Consider the following 21,585-nt stretch of genomic DNA (forward strand, 5'->3'; position numbering starts at 1 on the left):
AGTGTAACTAGACATTGAAATTTCTCAAGATAAACCAAAAATCTGAATTCTAATGGAAAATCATTGCCAGTTAGTCCACATAAAAACAAGCAAAAAAACACATATACATAGAAATGATGAAAGCAGCACCGTCTTTGAATTTCAGCAATTCCCACCCATAAGATAAACAGAGCAACTAGAGACCAAAACTACAGACAGTGACATCAAGCTGGATGATGAGCTACTCCCATGAAGCCTAAAACACACAAGTAGGCGGGGACAAATCACCAAAGCCCAAGCCCCTTGCGGTCTCAGCATCTGCGTGGGAGGCAGAAGAGGGAGTGGTCAGGTATCTGATGGCCCTGAGGAAAGAACCGTACCCAAACAGCCAACAGAGGTTCCCTGGAAAGCAGGTAGGTGGGGTGGCAATTGGAAAATAGCAGTTGAAAAACCGGAAGTTCTGCCTAGGTGGGAGAGTTTCATAGTGATGGGGGAAGGGGAAGAGACACCTTTGTAATTGCTCCAAAGAAGGCTGCCACAGAGACACACTAGTCCCACTCCCTTTTGGGGGCTGGGAGGGGACAGCTTGTGTCCCACTGGAGCTTCAGGACTGTCTGCTGTGCTGCCTCAGGTCCGCCATATTGATAAAGAGACAGGAAAGGTTGGCACCACCCATCCCCCATACATACACCTGTCTCTCCCACTGGCTTCCGCGACTCCTCTCTGTGGGCCCTTCCCCTGCCTCGTTTGCCCAGCCTTTGTCAGAAGGAAGCGGGGCAGCCAGGGCCTCCGAACAGGCTCAGAACAGGGCTGAATGAGGGGCAGGGAAACGCCAGCCACCCACAACACACACATGACCATCAGCCTCCACAGGCTCCCTCTGGATCCTAGAAGAAGAAAAAAATGGGCTTGCCCACCTAGGTACAACAATTTTGTGCCAGGAAAACACTTTTCTTTGTTCAAAGCACTTTGAAGTCTCTTGTTCTGACTCAAAGGACAAGCTCGACGACTTACAATGGATGCAATTCCAACCAGTTTAGGTTTCTGTACCTATTGAAAGTCCATGAAACTCAAGTCAAGGAATCTTTTGAAGGAAAACAACAGTTGTACTCCAACAGGACCATTTAGTTTAAGATCAAACGTTAGTAGTCAGCCAGAACTACATAACACAGTTATGCTAAAAGCATAACATAACGCAGCTATGCTTTTAGGAATCTTATGGTGGCAGAAAGAAAAAGAGTGTAAATGAACGGGAAAAACACCAACAAGCTTATGCAAGACAATGAAAACTTGCTTACAAAAAGAACACAGAGCAACCAGAGGAGGGATCAAAGCCATGCGCCTGGTGGAGAATCTGGAAGCAAAGACTGTATCACCCAAGGGCACATCAGAACACATCTTACCCACTGCCTTAAGCAGTCTTCCTTTGGAAGATTTCAAGAGTCTTGAATAAGATCAACAAGAAAAAATCTGACCAAGTCTCTCAAACAGACCAAGAATTACCTTCATTTAAGATTAGTTTACGTAGGACTTGATGCCTCCCCTTCATTCTATTCAAAGGTAAAAATATTTAAGAATATTATGCCAAAGTTGAGTATTTGATGAAGTTTTACTTGAAGTAACATTACTACTATATAACTTATGAAGACTCAATTACAGAGAATGGAAACTTTCTATGATTTTTATTTGAAAAAGAATGAAAGTGACTTACATGAGAATTACAGACTTAAAGATCTTGCTAGGAAATTATATGTTTGCAAGGTGTTTGTGTTCCTGTCTTTTAATACTACGTTTAGGGATGCCTGGGTGTCTCAGTCAGTTAAGCATCCGCCTTCAGCTCAGGTCTTGATCCTGAAGTCCTGGGATGGAGTCCCGCATCAGGATCCTTGCTCAGCAGGGAGCCTGCTTCTCCCTCTGCCTGCCACTCCCCCCTGCTTGTGCTTTCTCTCTCTCTCTCTCTGACAAATACATAAAATCTTTACAAAAAAATAAAACTACTTTTAGGGGCGCCTGGGTGGCTCAGTTGTTAAGCGTCTGCCTTAGGCTCAGGTCATGATCCCAGGATCCTGGGATCAAGCCCCGCATCAGGCTCCCTGCTCAACAGGAAGCCTGCTTCTCCCTCTCCCATTCCCCCTGCTTGTATTCCCTCTCTCGCTGTCTCTCTTCCTCTGTCAAATAAATAAATAAAATCTTTAAAACAAAACAAAACTACTTTTAAAAGAACTATTTATGACAATGGGTTTAATTTCTATTAGAAAATAATTTTTTTCCCTGCATCTTTTGGGATACTGCATTCTAAAAGATGCTAAGTAGGAGTTAGCCAACATTAAATATAACTTGAAAGAAAGAAAGAAAGAAAGAAAGAAAGAAAGAAAGAAAGAAAGAAACTGGAAGTTTCTACCCAAACTATTAGTGGGTGAATGCAAGGGATGTGTGGCCAGTTCTGAAGGGATGGAGCAGTCCAGACCCTGTGAATGTTGAGAACTGACCAGCCAGGGATCCCCAACACAGGTTCCACATACTAATGAGAAATTGCTGGGTGTGGGAGCAAAACTGAGCAGAAGAGGATTAATAGAATCAAAAGAAAGAGAAGGTCTGCTTACAGGTGGGGTAGGGGAGCAGAGCCAGGAGATCTCAGAAGGTGAGCTGCCATATTTTTATTTTTTTAACTTTTTAAAAAATTTTTTATTTTTTTAAGATTTTATTTATTTATTTGACAGAGAGAGATCACAGGTAGGCAGAGAGGCAGGCAGAGAGACAGAGGGAAGCAGGCTCCCTGCTGAGCAGAGAGCCTGATGTGGGGCTTGATCCCAGGACCCTGAGATCATGACCTGAGCCAAAGACAGAGGCTTAACCCACTGAGCCACCCAGGCGCCCCACATATTTTTAAATACAACACAAAACAACCCAAGAGGGAGCCCCAAGCAGTTAGAAAACTTCCCGGAATGAGGGCCTCTTCCACAAAGTTCAGGAAAATTGCATTTACTTAAAAACAAACATCATAAAAATGGTGAGGGTGAAAGTCACACAAAATTACTATTCAAACAAAGAGAATAAGGAACAAAGTAACACCTTTCTAGGCAGTGAAAGTATTCCAGAAAAAGACACCTACAAAGCAAACAAAAACTGCAACCTCTTACTTCCAAAGGAGCTAAAAGACATTAAGGTAATGACATCATCATCCACTTAAGTGAATGTCATTAGAATCATAACCTCAGAAATTACATGACACATGGGAAAAAAGAAGAAAAGAAGGGGTAAAGTCATTGCAAAAAGGAAGACCCAAACTCGAAGAAACACGAGAGTACACAGACATAATAAATAAGGCCTTCCAGATAACAGAAGGTCGAAAGGAAGAAAATTGTAACACTCAAAAGAAGTAGGAGAAAAAAGAAGATAAGAGTAATTTGAGAGAAAATGAAAATATGAAAGAGGCAAGGACTACTTATATGTAGCAACAGGGGCCCCTGAAAAACAAAGCCAAAGCCGGGGAAGGAGCAAATACTAGAAATTATAATTTAAGGAAACTCTCCTGAAACAACAACAGTAATTAAAGATCTGCACCTACCTATTGAAAGAACACATGCACACAGCCTACCTGAAAAATTGAGTCTGAATGATGGATAGCGAGGCATTTTGGTAAAATTGCTGCACTTTAAGAAGAAAATAATAAGGCAGAAGACCATTATTTAGGCATGCAGCCAAAAAAGAGGAAATGGCTTATAAGGGAAAGAAAAATTAGGTTATCAGACTTTCTGACAATATGCTTTATATTGGAAGACAATGAAGTAACATTTTTAAGGTACCTAAGGAAAGCAAATACAATTCGGAAGTTTTATATCCAGAAAAACTGGTTGACATGTACAAAGGGCACAGGTAACTACTATACGCATGTAAGAACTCAAGGAAGAGTATTTCCAGGAGTTCTTCCCGAGGGATTACTAGATAATAAGCTTCAGATAAACGTAATAGCCAGAGATACTGGTCTGAAGGGCTGGTAGTGAGCATTATGGTGCAGCTAATATAAGAATAAGACTGAATGAGGACCAAAAGGCAGAGTCTGCAAGTCTATATGATTTGAAAATTAGATACAGTGCAATTACACAAGTTCAGGGGACAATAAGGGGACCATATGCAGATTAAAAAAAATTTATTTTATTATTTAATTAAAAGGGTGAGTGCGCAGGAGAGGACAAGCAGGGGGACGGGCAGAGGGAGAGGGAGAAGCAGACACTCCGCTGAGCGGGGAGCCAGCTAGATGCTGCGGGGGTGGGGTGGGGTATGATTCCAGGACTCTGAGATCATGACCTAAGCTGAAGGCAGATGCTTAACCCACTGAGCCAGCCAGGCGCCCCATGTGCAGATGTTTTTTCCGATCATTTTCAGTAATCGTATTTGTGGTAGTAGCATTTGTATTGTTTTTTTCTGAGACTGTTGAGTGGATAATGTGAGAGAAAGCAAATGATCAGTCATGGGGAATTCTAACCTTATTATCTCTTGCATCCTTAAGAAACCAGGAGACCCAGTTTGGCAGAAAGGAGATACCTATGTAAGAGGGAAGAGATTAGGTAAAATGCAGGAGTTCTGAATTTGAGTCAAAAGTATCCATACCTGGAGTGTGTATATTTTCTAGCTTGGTCCAGTGAAAAGGCCTAGAAGCAATGAGCGCCTCTAGGACACAGATGGTGGTCTTGAAATATTGTTTCCCACCATAAGAAATTGCGGCTTCTTGAGAAATGTCTGATTTCATTTTTTTTTTTTAATTTTATTTACTCATTTGAGAGACAGAGAACAGAGGGAAAGAGAGAGAGCACAGGAGTTCAGGGCAGGGGCAGAGGGAGAGGGAGAAGCAGGGAGCCTGATGCGGGGGCTCCATCCCAGAACCCTGGGACCATGACCTGAGCCGAAAACAGACGCTTAACCCACTGAGCCACCCAGGCACCCCTGTATTTCTTTTATTTTTAAAATAAAAAGGCTTTTGTTTTATTTTAAAATAAAAAAGGCTTATGTCCCATATCTATACGGGACAAAGATAACATACCTACGGGGCCCTTTTGGTCACTAAGACCTCCACGTTCCATTTCTGCCTGGGAGGACATGGGTTATTGGGTCTAACATGAATTCCCAATGCAATATCCTCCTGCCTTTTAAACAGTTAAAGAGATTATTCCAAAGAACACGTAGAAGTCATGAGAGTAAACTATAGGCTTTTATTAGGCAGCCAAGAATGAGCTGAATAATAAGATAAAAATGGGCCCAGAGTAGAGGGCTCCCTGCATTTGACATTTCTACTTCATTCTAACCAGGAGCTCTCTGGGAGAGTCCCAGAAAATGTCATGAGAAATGTATATTTATAATGGTGGCTCAATATTGTTAGGTGAATTCTACCTTAACAGCCGATATGCAAAATTTCATGGTAATTGTGATATTTCCATCACAATGTCTATTTCCATCACAATTAGGATTCTTCCCTTTAAAGGTGAGTTTGGCTTCAAGATTCCTTTAAATAGCCGCTGGCAGGGAGAAGGTAAGCATTTGTTTACAGAACTGGAATTGCTTCACAGTGTGGAGGGAGGCGTGGGCTGTTCAAGGATTGTGCCAGCCCCTGGGCAAACAAGGCATAGTTACACAGAGGGGACCCATGGTTGGGAGGGCCGAGATGTGCATAACAATGCAAAGAATTAGGGAATGTCCTGCCTTTCCTACTCAGGCCAAACCCCCAACTTTTCTTCTTCATTATCTTGGATACAGCAAAACAGAAAATTTACGCAAAGAAAATCAGGGCATTCAGAATTTCTGAATCACTATGTTGAGCACATTTTCTCATTATCCAAATTAGTCATAAAGGCTGTTTTTGCTATTTTGGGGTTCTTCAACATCTGAATTCCCTTCCTATGTTTGGAGACTTCTCTATGGTATGGAATTTGGTGAGAAGAGACTCTCACCCTAACAGCTGAAAAGTCCAATGACTCATTTTTCCAGTCTCCTTTGTGGTTAGGAGGCAGGCAGAGGACCTGGGTCCAACCAATCGGAGACACTCCAGACTTTGAGGCCAAGAAACAATGATGGTGGGGAATTCTGGAAGCAGTAGTGGAGGGGTGCAGAGGCATTCTGTTTCTACGGATGGGGTGGCAGACCCATTTGTGGAAACTTCCATGTCTTGGGTTCAATGGTGGCAGAAACAGGATTTTCACTGATCTTGTTCTAGAGTGTGGGCTATCCTGCACAGCTTACCTGTGTTCCTGCTTATTTTCTGAGGATGATTCTATTCTACAGTCTTCTTGGCAATTTTTTGAGCAACTCAGTATCAACAAAGGTCTTCTCTGCTTAAATCATCTGGAGTCTTTTTTTTTCATCCCTCCCTCCTTCCTTCCCTCCTTTCTTTTCCTTCCTTCCATCTTTCCTTCCTTCTTTTCTTTTCTTCTTTCTTTTTCTTTCTTTCCACTCTTCTGTAACTTTCAATTTGGAAACCTGGCTGATACCATGGTTTGAGGCAATGTCATGATAGGCCACTTGGCATGAAAATGGACAAGACCTCAAAAAGGTAGATAAACTGATCTTCATGAGAAAGGAAGAGGAAAAGAATATATGCATATACAAATATAAATATAAATATATATTTGGGGGCTGAAGAAGGAGTGGAAAGAAGGATGGAAAGACGAAAGAAGAGAGGGTATGGAATTACAACAACAAACTGTGAAGGACCTGTGAATGTTCTCGGATATGGCTTGAGAGCATGTTAAGAATATCAAATGTTCTATGTACAGTTGCTTTAAGTGCTCTAGTGTAGATGACTTCCTCTTCTTTGACTCCATGAGGTGTCTAGAATAAAGTACACTTGGGACACCTGGGTGGCTCAGAGGGTTAAGCCTCTGGCTTCAGCTCAGGTCATGATCTCAGGGTCCTGGGATCCCTAAGCAGGGAGCCTGCTTCCCCCTCTCTCTGCCTGCCTCTCTGCCTACTTGTGATCTCTCTCTCTCTGTTAAATACATAAATAAAATCTTTTTTTTTTTTTTTAAAGAATAAAGTATACTCTATACTCATCAGTGCTTTGTGTGAGCGGGATTTTGGGAATGTGGAAGGCAAGGAGAGGGTGAATTTTGTAAGTGGGTTGTTAGAAAGTCAGACAGAAGATCTATGAGACAAGCAGAGAACCCAGAGTTAGAGGAGCACAAGAGAATTTAAGTCTGGCTGTACTTTGTACTTCCACCTGCAATGACTGAGGGCTCCAGTTTTTTCATAGTCACTGAGATCAGTGATTGTTGGTTTTTTTGAGTAGAGATATTTTAGTAGATACAGAGTGGTATCTCTTTGTGGTTTCAATTTGCATTTCCCTAAAGACTAATGACATGCAGTATCTTTTCATGTGCTTATTAACTATTCTTTGGTTTCTTTGGTCTTATGTCTACCCAAGTATTCTGCCCATTTACTTTTTTTTTTTTTTTTAAGATTTTAATTATTTATTTCAGAGAGAGAGAGAGAGAGCAAGAGCACAAGGCGGGGCAGAGGGCAGAGGGAGGGGGAGAGGGAGACACAGACTTTTCTATAAGCAGGGAGCCCCACTCAGGTCTTGATTCCAGGACTCTGGGGATCATGACCTGAGTCAAAGGCAGATACTTACCTACTGAGCCACCCAGGTGCCCCAGGTCTTTTTAAAAGTAATCTCTACACTCAATGTGAGGCTCAAACTCACAACCTCAAGATCAAGGGTCAAATGCTCCACTGAATGAGCCATCCAAGAGCCCCTCTTCTGATCATTAAAAAAAAAAAAAAAAAAATGAACTGTTTATCTTTTATAATTGAGATGTAAGAGTTCTTTCCATATTCTGAATATGAATCCTTTATATTACTTGCAAATATTTATATTGCAAATAGTCTCTCTTACTCTGTGGCTCATCTTTTCATTTTCTTAATAGTGCCTTTTGAAGAATAATTATTTTTTATTTAGATGAAGTCTAATTTGTCAAATTGTTTCTCTTAGGGACCATACTTTTGGTGTTTTATCTATGAAGTCTTTGCCTAATGCAAAGTCAGAAAGATTTTCTCCCATAAGGATTTGTAGTTTTAGCTCTTACAGTTAGGTCTATGATCCATTTTGAGCTAATTTTCTTTAAATGATTCTATTTATTTCAGAGAGAGAGAGAGCGAGCACATGCACAGGGAAGCATGAGTGGGGGAGGAGGAGGGGCAGAGAGAGAAGCAGACTCCCCACTGAGAAGGGAGCCTGATGTGAGGCTCCATCCCAGGACCCTGGGATCATGACCTGAGCTGAAGGCAGACACTTAACTGAGTCACCCAGGTGCCTCAATTTTGAGCTAATTTTTGTGTATCCTAAGATGTAAGGGTTTAAATTTGTATACTAATATTCTATGGTCCCAGCACCATTGGTTGAACAGACCATCCTTACCCCACTGAGCTGAGTCGGCAACTTTGTCAAAAATTAATTGACCATCGAGAAAAGGATTTATTTTAGGACTTTCATTTCTGGTCCATTGATCTCTATGTCTATTCTTAGGGTGGCACAGTACCATACATCCTTAATTTCTGTAGATGTATACTAAGTTTTGAAATCGGGTAGTCCAAATTTGTGCATTCACAAAATAGTTCTGTTTATTTGACATCTTTTGCATCTCTATATAAACGTCATAATCAGCTTGTCAATTTCCTAAAAAAAGAACATTGATAACTTTCCTGGGTTTGATTTGAAGTTATAGATCAATTGGGAGAGAATACTGAGTCCTTCAAACCATGAAGGACTCTCCATTTATTTAGATATTTAAATAAATATCTAGATTTTATTTAGATTTTATTATCTAGATTTTATTTAGATATTTAAATATTTATTTAGATATTTAAAAATTTCTCTCAGCACTATAGTTTTTGGTGATCAAGTTTTGTACTTCTTTTGTTAAATTTATTTTTTAAGTATTTTACTCTTTCTTATACTATTGTTAATAAGATTATTTTCCTAATTATTATTTTTGGATTGTTCACTGCTAGCGTATAAATATGCAACTGATTTTGAAACATTGATCTTGTAACCTGCACCTTTGCAAAATTTGTTCATTGGTTCTAGTTGTGTTTTTTTCCTGATAGATTTCATACATATACATATACATGTACATATACATACATACATACACATACATACATACATTCATACATACATACAGATAGGTTTTTCTACATATAGGATCATGCTGTAATAGAATGTTACTTTTTCTTTTCCTGCCTGTGTGTTGCTAATTTCCTTTCCTTGCCTTATTACAGTGGTTAGAATGTTCAGTATAATACTGAACAGGAGTCATGAGAGTTGCTGTAAGAAACATTCAGTCTTTCATCGTTAAATATGATATACATTGTAAAGCTTCCATAGGTATCTTTTCTTTAATGAATTTGTACCAGTTTATTCAGCTTTATAAAGACATCACAAATCAAGCATCAGGAGTATTGACCCAGAGCTCCACGTCTGAAGACCCTGATGAAAACTCATCATCTGTAACATCTTGTCAGGCTAGTCTTTGGATGGGAAGGTATATAATGCATAAGTACCATATTTTTCTTGTTTCCTAATATATAAGCTACTGAAGTCCCAGTAATACTTTTTTTAGCTTTATTTTTTATAATTTTTTAATTTATTTATTACCATATAATGTATTATTAGCCCCAGGGGTACAGGTCTGTGAATCTCTAGGTTTACACACTTCACAGTGCTCACCATAGCACGTACCCTCCCCAATGTCCATAACCCAACCACTCTCTCCCTACCTCTCTCCCCCCGGCAACCCTCAGTTTGTTTCGTGAGATTAAGAGTCTCTTATGGTTTGTCTCCCTCCTGATCCCATCTTGTTTCATTTTTTCCATAGGTATCTTTTATCCAGTGAGGAAGTTCCCTATATTTTTATTTTGTTGAAAAAATTCTTTATCATGAATGGATATTAGATTTTGTCAAATGCTTTTTCTGCACCTATTGTAATTATGTGGGTTTTGTTCTTTATCCTTTTGATATGGCGTATCACGTGAATTGATTTTCACATTTTCAGCCAATCTTGCATCTCTGGGACAAATCCCACTTCCTCAGGATGCATAATCTTTTTAATATATTGATCAATTCAGTTTGTTAATATTTAAGACATTTTGCATTTATGTTTATAAAGAATATTGATCTGTAGGTCTTGTTTGTGGTTCCTTTGTCTGTCTTTGGTAGTAGAGTGATACGGGTGTTATCTAACGCGCTGGGAAGTGTCCCCCATTCTCCTATTCCCTGAATGAGTTTATGGAGGATTGGTATTATTTCCTCTTTAAAAATGTGATAGAATGCAACAGTGAAGCCATCTGGGGCTGAGCTTTTTATGTGTATAAAAGATTTTTAATTATTAATTCAATTCCTTCACTTGTTAGAGCCCTAGTCACAGTTTGCATTCCTTTTTGATTCAGTTTTTGTAATCTGTGTCCATTTGCCTAGCCTTAATCTGCACAATGTTTTGCCATGTGCTGTCCAGCTGTTTATGTCTCTGCTTAGTTTCTTAAAAATTTCTTATTTTTATATTTTAGCTTGTCATCCTTGAGTCTTTTTTTTTTTTTTTTCCCCACCTAGCTTAGTGGTCATCCAATGATTGGGCGGAGTTTGTGCTCAAACACCTCTAGCCAACAGGGCTACCCACCTCCTGTGGGTGGATCTCTGTGTGGGCTGGGGAGTACATTTAAAGGTCATGCAATTTTCAGCCTTGCCATGGTTTTTACTTCCCACCAGGCATTCACAGGTCCCTGATGTTTGAACAGCCAGGTCAGGCATGGATATATAGAGAGCTTATCAAGCCCCCTGTAGTTTCTCATCTATCATTTCCAGGGTCTCCCTGTTAAACTTCTGGCTAGTTCTTGGGTCTGTGGTTTACCTTACCTGGGATCTCAACCTGAGGCTAGGAGAGCTGCAGTTTCCACATTCACAGCTGGCACAGGCTCTGCCTTCCACTCTCCATCAAGTCAGCCCCCTCTGGCAGTGAAGCTGCTGGCTTTCATGGCCAGCAAGAATGGCCCAGACTCCTGCTGTTCCTACCTAAAGTTCCAGAGTTTTCAAATGTGTTGTTTGCCTTTGGCCAATTGCCAGATTTGAAATGGTTGGTTTTTTGTTTTTGTTTTTTTGACAATTTTTTCTAGTTTTATAGCTGTTTTTGTTTGTTTGTTTGTTTGTTTTGCAAAGAGGATTTGTTCATGTCTGCACTCCTTTACAGCTGGAAGTTCCTTTAGTCTTTTAAAAGGTTGGATGTGTGACCTGTCAGCTAAGCTTCTCCTTGTTTTGAAGGTGCTATTGGGCATTTGGAAGCCAGAGTATAAACCTCTTTTTTTTTTTTTTTAAAGTCAGAGCTAGAAATGATGCCATGGAAAGTGTGAGTTGGAGAGCTGGAGAGACTGAGAGGTGGAGAGAGACCAGGAGGTGATGGAAAGAATGAGGAGTGAATGGGGCAGGGACACAGAGATGTAGGCAAGAACTGAATTCATGGCCTATTGGAAAATATGGAATTCAAAAACCTTAAAAGTACTTTTTGTACCCTTAAGGCTCAACCTAACAGCCACTCTTTCCATTAGTGTTTCTCCCTCCTTGGTTTGAAGCTCCATTTTTCTGGGGGGTGGGTAGGTGTTAGGGTAGGTTGGGAATGTGCTGACTATGCCACAGGAAAGGTAGGGTGGCAGGGAATTTTGTGCTACTGGGAAATGGAAATGGCCTTTATGTCAGCATCAGTGAAGGGAGCTGGAATTGCTGACTTCAACCTTAGCTCTAACTTTCACATAAAGATTTGGTCTTGATACTTTTAAACCAGGGGGTGGACAGATTAAAACATGCAGGCCAAATCTGGCTTGCCATCCACTTTTGTCAATAAAGTTTTATTGGTACTTGGCCACACCCATTGCTTCCATATTGTCTATGGATCCTTTTGTACTATGTGCCCAGTATTGGGTAATTGTGAGAGATGGCATGGCCTGCAGGTGTAACATATTTATTACCTGGCCCTTCGAAGAAAAAAGCCTGCCACACCTATTTTAAACTAAAACTGTAGTAGATAACTTCCTTGAGACATGATCATGTGGATAGAGCATCATGTATACAATCAGAAGTTGGGAGGTGAAGCCTGGGCTATGCTACACATCAGCAGTGACACCTGGGGAAGTGCTGGCTGTCTCTGGGCACAAATCCACTGGAAAATGGGAGTCAGATGACTTTTTCTATCACTTGGGGTTGTTGTTCAAACCAACAACCATATGAGAAAGTATGCTGTAAACCAGGTGGCACCATACATATACTGCTTATTTTGATGTTTACAGAACACTCATGTTGACCCTCTAAATCCCCTGTTTGGATCTATTCTTCTTGTGGACTGAATACTGCATTATGTACTTTGTACTTTTCATGCGAAGTGTGTGATATAGCATTTTCTTAAGCACTTTCCTTGATTTGCAGTGGGAGCAGGAGACCATTTCTATTACAGAAAAGAGAAAGATGGGACAAGAGAACTCTAAGAAAACAACCCCCCTTGTGTCATAAGCATGCTGGTCAGCAGCAAAGGAATGGTTTGAAGACCACTTTCCTTCCCAAGGACAACCCTGCTGAAGAGGGCAAACATTTGAAGCTTAATCTCATGAATTATTTCTTTTCCCTTCAAGAGCCTGAACATGGTAAACCCTATTACACCAGCAAGGGTAATTTCAGTGGTTGACATGAAACTGAATTTTAGGTGAGAGTTTATTAATAATTGTAACCCTGAGTTATAACTCAGAGCCTGGAATTTCTAGCCTCTGTGGCTACAGCAAGAAAATGACTCCTTTAGGCACTTGGCCAAATTAGAGAGAAAGATTAGAATTCTCAGTGTGGATTCCCGACTGCAATGCTGAAGTCATTTGTAATCTGGCAGACCTTCTTAGTGGGGGAGGTTGCCAGTCTCCAGGTTCAGGAGATAAAGGCCACATTTTCTTCTCCACCTCGGTGTCCGCAGGTGAATTACTACAGAATGAGCTGTGATCCCTGCTCACTTTCTGCCTGCCCTGTGAGTTCAGGTCCTGACGTGTGAATACATAGGATCCAAGGGAGTGTTGATTGCATGTAATTGCCTACAATCACATGGCAAGGGAGAACTTCTGAGAGTCTGATGGGGCCAGAAAGGTGAAGACTAAGTGCATCTGAAGAAAAACAGAATCAGAGTCTGTCCCCGGTGTCGGATGTGTCCTGGGTGGCCTGCCTAGAGATGTCATTAACTAAGAGAAGTCAAGGGGGCCTGTCAAAGGAGGGTGTGCTTATTGGTATAACTATTTGTCAAAGTACTACTGGAAATGGAGATATCAGGAGACTGGACATAAATAGCCTGAGACAGGCATAAGCAGTCAGTTTTCTTAATGAGAGGGACTAGGTATCGGGAACAGAGAGAAGAGTGAGGTTCATTAGGGAGAGGAAAGCATTGGAAGGGGCTGTGAGTGGGCAAGGCAGGGTTTTTCAGAGCTGGACCTGTCAACACCGGGCATGATGAGCTAGTTCCCTTTCGGTTGAAAGCAGAAACTGTCTCTGGGCAACTTCAAGAGGGCAAAAGAGGTGGGGATACAGTTCCTGAAGGGATGACAGGAGCATCTTGTAGAACTCAAGGGCTAGATGCCCGCCAAGGATAAACCAGCATCAGGAGTTGGATTATCATGAAGAAACCAGACCTCTTCCTCTCTCTGACCCTTGCCTCCTACTTCTCTTTATGTCTACTTTATTTTTATTGTTCACTGCCAAATGACATTTTTTCACTAATCAGGCTGTGGCTGCTTGCAGCTGCTGACATAACACGTCCTCTGCTCTGGCCACCTGAGGAGACTCAGTTCTTTTCCTGGAGCCAGACCTCCTTTGAAGGACTCTGATTGGCCCAGTTCTGGTCAGGTGACCATTGCTGGGCCAATCACCTGTGGTTAGGGTCCACATTGAAAAGGCACTTAGCTCCTGGGATTAAAGATGGAGCTGGAGAAGCAGTAGTTCCATGAAGGAAGGAATCTTCTAGAAAAGAGAAAAAGTGCTCCAGAGAAAGAACAGGGGCCACCCTGGAAACAAAGAACTCTGGAGGTGGTGGCCCTGTGCCCCAGCCTGGAGCAAGGCAGGATGAGATCAGTCCCACCCCTTCCTGCTCTATCAAGCTCTAGGAGCCATGAGACTGAGGATGGGGAATTTGAGCCACTAGCCAGAAGGATGCAGGCATGATTTGCTAGGAGACAGCTAAAAGAGTGTTTGCAGCTGGGTTCTTTATTTTTTTTCCCTTTCTGGAATAGATGTGGGGATGTACATTTTGCTTCTAGTGTTACTGTGGACTTGGGGGAGTTGAGGGCACCACATGGGGACCAAGGAAAAGACAGCGGGAACCTGGCTGCTGAGAGCTGGTTCTGGTGGCAGGAGGCTCTCTGGGAGTGGGTGAAGGTGGCTCTGTCCAGCCTAGCTTAACATAGAAGGAAATGGACCAGGATTTGAGCCATGGGGGACCTGCCTAGAAAAGAGAGTATATATTTGACTTGATGTCTCCTGTGCGGTGCTGCTGGGTGAGGATTCCCTACTTTTGCATTTTCACCTTTGCTGACATGTACTCATTATAGCTGCCTGACAACAGTGCAGATGGGCAGTGCTGAAGGAGTCATGTAGGGATCACTTTGAAATATATGGAGAGGAAGATGCCCCAGAACAGAGGCCCTCCAAGGCCCTCCAAGAGGAAGATGCCTTGGAGCAGAAGACACCCTACCATAACTATCTGTGTGCATTGAATTCCCTTTCCCTCCTGTGGTCATCCCCACTTTTCTCTGACTTTCAGAAGACAGAAGCCATGGGGCACCTGGGTGGCTCTGTGGGTTGAAGCCTCTGCCTTCTGCTCAGGTCATGATCCCAGGGTCCTGGGATCGAGCCCCGCATCGGGCTCTCTGCTCAGCGGGGAGCCTGCTTCCCTCTCTCTCTCTCTCTCTGCCTGCCTCTCTGCCTGCTTGTGATCTCTGTCTGTCAAATAAATAGATAAAATCTTAAAAAAAAAAAGCCATTTTATTTTTGTTCTAAAGTACTCTTTTCCCTAGTTCTTCTATCAAATAATTCATAATTAGATGATAATAAAACACATTAATGTTATGGAAACAGACCTCCCTGCATGTCATTCACTCACCCAGAGAAGGTCTGATTCGATACCCCACCCTCCCAAATGCCCCACTCCAGTCATCTGCCTGACTCGTTTCTATCATCTTTCATGTCTCAGCTCAAATGTTGCTTCCTCTGGGAAGCCCTCCTGAGAACCTCTTCTATCCATAATGCACCTGCATTACCATACATCATCTATTATGTTATAATCTCTTAACTGTGCCATTGTTTCCCCCATCAGACTGTGAATGCTTGAGGGCAGTGTAGTGGGCTGAGTGGTGGCCCCAAAGATATCAGGTCCTAATCCCTGGAACCTGTCAGGGTTCCCTTATATGGTAAAGCTTTTTTGGCAGATGTGAGTAAATTAAGGATTTTGAAAGAAGGAGGTTATCCTGGATTATCCCTGTGCATCCCAAATGCCAAGATAAGCATCCTTCTATGAGACAACCAGGACACACAGAGGAGAAGGCAGTGTGAGGATAGAGGCAGATATTGGAGTGATGTGGCTACAAGCCAAGGAATGTTGGCAGCTACCAGAAGCTGGAAGAGGCAAGGAAGGCTCTCCCCTAGAGCCTCTGGAGAGAGTGTGGCTCACCAACACCTTGATTTCCACCCACTGAAACTGCTTTAAGATGTCTGGCCTCCATGACTGGGAGCTAAGAAATGTCCAGTTTTCAGCCATCAAGTTTCTGGGAATTTGTAACAGTAGCTATAAGACATGGACACAGGTAGGGACCATGTCTCTTCATCCCAGTACCTGACACCTATCCCAAATGGACTAGCAAGTGATGCAGTAGTTGTTGAATGAATGAGTCCTCTAGAAGGCAACCTTTGTTTCTTGTTTTTGTTTTGTTTTAAAGATTTTATCTATTTATTTGACAGAGAGAGAGAGCAAGAGAGGGAACACAGGCAGAGGGAGTGAGAGAGGGAGAAGCCAGCTTCCTGCTGAGCAGGGAGCATGACACGGGGCTGGATCGCAGGACTACGGGATCATGACTTGAACTTAAGGCAGAAGGACTGAGCCACCCAGGCGCCCCTAGAAGGCAACCTTTGAACCTAGCCTCGGTAAGGTATATTGAGGGGAGTGGGGGCTGGGTCTGTTCTTGGTTCTGCCTCTCAGGCATCCCCACTTCCGAACACCCCAGTTGCTGGGTGTGTTGGTGGGTTAAATGCAATGGTGGCTAGGAAAGCATTTTATAAATAGGTCATCACTGTTTTTCTTGTTCCTCCTGCCTGGCCCTTCCTGCCCCAGGCTAAGGATGACACAACCAACACAACTGAACTATCTCCTCGCCAGGGAGCATCTGTGTCCAAATCACAGTGTGTCCAGATGAGGAAGAGCCTGATGGTGCCCTCAAGTGGTGGGCTCAGCTCCTCCTGATCTCCCTAGAACCAACTGTCTTCCTCCTTCCAGCCAGCTTTAGACATTCTTGCTGGCTAGGAGCCAAGAGCTACCCTAAAACAGTCATCATCTGCAGCCTTTGAGGCTCCCAGGCAGCTTCCTGATGTCACCATCCTATCACTTGTTTGCTTCTTGTCCTCTGAGCAGCACACTCCTGGCATAGATGCCTCCAGAGATCCCATTCCTGTTCAACAACCCTGCTGGAGTTACCTGGACACAGCTGTGTTTTCAAAGCAATTCCCTCCATCACCTTCCCAGGAAAGTATAGTGGTCCACATGAATTATGTTCTAGATAATTGGAAACCACTTTTTTCGTATGAAAAAAAAAATGAGAGTTGCTGATTCTAATGGAAAGTTTCCCATATATAGAGCATCAAAGACCTTCTTACTCTTTGGATCAGGAATTTCATACCTGGGTTCCAAAGCTACATAAAGGGATTCACAAAATAACTCTACTGCTGCATTTTCTGGATAAGCTGAAGCTTAAAAATAGCTGAACCGGGGCGCCTGGGTGGCTCAGTGGGTTAAAGCCTCTGCCTTCAGCTCAGGTCATGATCTCAGGGTCCTGGGATCAAGCCCCACATTGGGCTCTCTGCTCAGCAGGAAGCCTGCTTCCTCCTCTCTCTCTGCCTGCCTCTCTGCCTACTTGTGATTGCTCTGTCAAATAAATAAATAAAATCTTAAAAAAAAATAGCTGAACCATCCAAAATAAGGGGCTGCTTTAATAAATGGTGGCAAGCAGCTAAATAACTATTCTGAAGACACTAGAAATAATATTTAGATATATAAATAGGTATATATATACCTATATATAAACATATACATTATATATAAATTATATTACATATATAAATGCATATAATAGATTCCTAAATGTTATATTTTTTTCTTCTTATGACTTCTCAGCAAAACTCCATACTCATATATCCAACTGCTATCCTGACATCCTCATCTACCTTACCCCAGGATTCCCAAAATTAACATGTCCCCAAATCAATATTTTTTTCTATCCTGGAAAACTGTTAAACTAGCAAAAAAAAATTCCAGTCATACAATAAACTCTCAAACACCCTTCCTCAGGATTTACCAATTGGTAAATTTTTGCCATCAAATGGAAAGTTTGAACCTCCACCCCTGTCCTGCGCTCCACCCCTGGAATTGGTTCCTTTCCAGGACTCCATCTCTCAGTTCTCAGCACCCCTATAAACATTGTTGGTCTTGCTTGGGATTTGTTTGAGATCCATCCCTCTTTCTCCCTCCCCCCATAAAACCAACCCCCTGATCCTGTTAATTCTGTCTTAAAAATAATCAAATCCCTTCACTCCTCTCCATTCCTACTGCCGTCCCTGGATCTGAGTCACCAACATTTCATTCTTGGACTGTTGCAATTGCCTTCCAATTATGTCCCTCTTGCCCTCTCTTTAATCCATTTTTATTCAGAGTAGCTACAGTTTTCACTTTGAAACATATCCAATTGTATCTGCTTCTTGCTTAAAATGCCCAGTGGTTTATCCTCAATGGCTTGTTTGTTGCTATCCCTGACTTCTTTCATGCCACTCAGCCCAAGTGAAGTCCTCTGTTCTGTAACCCCACACTACTCTCTCTTCTCCCTTCTTCACATTTTTCATAATTCTCATCACAGAGTAATCCATGGGCACATTGGTGGGCTGCCACTGTCCCCTATAGGGAGTCCACAAAGGCAGAGATGTTGGTAGTATTAGTTACAGCTGTTCCTCAGAATCCTTAACATCATTCAACATCATCTACATAGTAGCTGCTTAACACACATTTGTTACATGAATGAATACACAGGAGCATTACTGCACCTCTTGTAGTAAGCAGATTTGACTCTGCTGTGAAATCAAAACCTGGAAAACCAAGTTTGAGTGGCATGTAGACTCAAAGCAAAATAAATAAATAAATAAACACACACTGACCGCCAACCTATTTGCACATTAGTATTTTTTACCACCTGCTTGCTTAGATGTAGTGAGGACTAGTAGAAGGAACATAACTTGGGCCATCCTGCAGATCTGGACTGGACTTCTGGCCCGCTACCTGGTTGTAAATTGTGGGCATGTTCTTGGTTTCTTTGGGCCTCTGTTTCCTGATCTATGAAATGGGTACATTAGCATCTATCTCAGAGGACTGCCGTGAGGTTTAAATAAGGTCTCACTCTTGGGCCTCCTAAGGCTCAGTGGGTTAAGCCTCTGCCTTTGGCTCAGGTCATGATCTCAGGGTCCTGGGATTGAGACCCACATTGGGCTCTCTGTTCCGCAGGGAGCCTGCTTCTCCTTCTCCCTCTGCCTGCCTCTCTGCCTACTTGTGATCTCTCTGTTTCTCTCTCTGTCAAATAAATAAATAAATAAAATCTTCAAAAAAAAAAAAAAGATGGTTTCACTCTTGTTCCCATCACACTCTGGTAGCTTAGTTGGGAGTTCGCACACACTTATGCTGCCTCTCTTCCCCAATAATATGACCTGCTCAAAATCCAAAGAAATTAAAAGCTTGATGGTGGAGTTAGGTTTCATAGGTTATCTGCCTCTGAGAATTGATGTTTTCTTTGTTGGGAGGGTTGTGTGTGTGTGTGCGTGTGTGTGTGTGTGTGTGTGCATGTGTGTGTATGCATCCACATGTGTTTGCAATGGCTTTTAGCCAGGAAAGAAGAACCAGGAGGTTCATGTGTGTGGTACACTTGTAAGGGGCTCAGGTTTGCTGGACCAGGCATCAAAGATAAAAAAATACCAAGATATTTTGTGAACACCATCAGGCTCTTTATTAATGAGGGCCCTCCAAATCAGACAACGCTACATATCAGTATTTAGCATAAGGAAGGTAAAGTCTCATAAAATATCAGAGCTTTAATGTTTAATGTCTCACTGCATAAGTACCGTGACCCCTTTCAGGGGCATGTTGTTAGCATCCTTTTCAAACGGCTCACGGACTGTTGCTAACTCACACTTATGGGCTTTGACTTTCCTTTCCTGCTGAGTATCTCACAGCCTTCCTCCTTTTCCCTGGTTCTCAAGTGTGTGGATGAGTGCATGGGGGTGGGGAGGACTTTGGATTATACTCGTGTGTAAAAGAAGGCCTGGACTTCGGATGTAGTGGGTATATGTGGGTTACAGCCCCTCGTTGAGGATAACCCTCTCCTTCCTTCTTGCAAAGCAGTTTTCCATAGACACACACACACACACACACACACACACACACACACAGGCTGAGTTTCCATTCTGAGTCTATGGTCTTATTTTTCTACAATATTTCCTATTTTGGGAAATGTCCCTGTGCCACAGATTTCTCTGAGGGAGGGTGTTGGAATCCAGGGCCAGAAACTGCTTATGGGTGGGGGAGGATTTCCAGAAAAGGGGTGGGGGGGGCCACACGGGGTATGCAAAACAGGACGTGCTCTCAGGGAAAAAGGGCAAAGTGTGTGCCCGTGAGGGCACATCCAACTCCCCATGAAGGTTTTTAAATTTTGTATTTTTTCCCTTGGTCTATGATGACAGTCCTAGGATATGTACAGTTGCTTTTTTTTTTTTAAAGCTTTACTGAGATACAACCTATCTATAAAACAATGAATTTCAAATTTCAAATGTGCAGTCTGATGCACCTTGACATCCACGTGTCAAGTAACACCTGGGACACTGTCATCACAGTTAAGATAGTATCTGTCGTCCCCCACAGTTGACTTGTGCTCCCTTGTGATTCACCTCCAACCCCAACACCATACCCAGGTAACCACTGATCTGCCTTCTGTCACGAGAGATTTGCTTGCATGTATATAAATGTAATCATACAGTACGTAATTTCTTTTGGCCTGACTCTTTTCACTTGGTGTGATTATCTGACGGTCCCACTATAGTGTTGCATGCAATAACAGCTCATTCATTTCTTTCCCTCTGTGCTCATACCACAGTTTGTCCATGTTGATGGACATTTGGGCTGTTTCCAATGGTTGACTATTACAAATCTGCTATGGACATTGGCATTCAAGCCTTTGTGTGAAACTACGCCGGAACACCCAGTCTTACGTCTTCCTCTCCTCTTGTGATGACATTTCTTTTAGTTGTCTCCAACCTCTGCAAAGCCTGACACAACCAGTCAGCCTTCCATGGTGGTGTTCTGGGAAATAAAGGGACAGGAAGGGGCAGGGTGGCTGGCCCCATGCTCACCGCCCACAGCGCTGGTTCTGTGCGGTGACCAGCAAGTGTTTTAAACAGTGGCCCAGAGCAGAACTGAAGGTAGCCTAGAGAGAGCCCACTACCAGAAGGACTTGACTCAGACACCGCCGTGAGGTAAAACCCCTATAACTTTGGGTAGAGCACTAGTGGGGACAGGCTGACACTTGAGAGATGTATAAAAGATGCCAAACTCCTTGTAGGCACCTGATGCATCCAAATTCCCTTCTGCTACTTTTACTTCCTTGATTGCTTTGCTTGTAGGCCCTAGGTGGTTTTCTGGATAACTAGGATTTGTAGGTAAATAATGTGTCATCCAGGGTGAGCATCGGGCCTCCTTTCCTTTTTTTCTTTTTCTAGCTTTATTGAGATGTTATTGACAGGCAACATATGTAAGTTGAAGCTACCCAACGAGATGATTTGATACACATATATACTGCAAAATGATTACAACCCCAAGTTTAGTTAACACCTCCGTCCTCTCACATAATTACCATATTTCTGGTGATGCTAACATTTAAATGTATTCTCAGCATCCTTTCCAAGTAGCCTCTTTGATGCTTGCTAACTTATGCCACGAGCTTCCTTCCTCATCAATTTCAGGACCCCCCAGAAGGCGAAGGAACAGTGAAACTCAAGCCCGTGTGGTTTCATTTACATCTCATGATCACCTAGATATGTAAAAATATCTGGAGGACTCACTAAATGTGCTCACTTTCACATAGTTGCTCAGGACTGTCTCTGTGAAAGCATGCTAGCTTTGTGCAGTCCTTTATCACAGACTGTCAGAATCGCAGGGGGCTTTGCTGGCCACCTTGTCAAACTGCATCATTTTCAAGAAGAGCCTGCAACGGCTCAGAGAGGTGAGGTACCCTGCCCAAGGTCACAGAGCT

The 21,585-nt window shown here is 42.5% G+C and overlaps 1 protein-coding gene and 1 pseudogene across 1 annotated transcript in view; one reads left to right on the forward strand and one right to left on the reverse strand.

Moving 5' to 3' along the window:
- Positions 1–21,585, reverse strand: part of ASIC2 (acid sensing ion channel subunit 2) — a 965,442-nt gene that overhangs the window by 382,375 nt on the left and 561,482 nt on the right. The window lies entirely within an intron of this gene.
- LOC116858450 lies at positions 794–1,492 on the forward strand (annotated as a pseudogene).

The sequence above is a fragment of the Lontra canadensis genome, unplaced genomic scaffold (genome assembly GCF_010015895.1).
Source record: "Lontra canadensis isolate GAN:19392208 unplaced genomic scaffold, GSC_riverotter_1.0 scaffold137, whole genome shotgun sequence".
NCBI lineage: Eukaryota > Metazoa > Chordata > Mammalia > Carnivora > Mustelidae > Lontra > Lontra canadensis.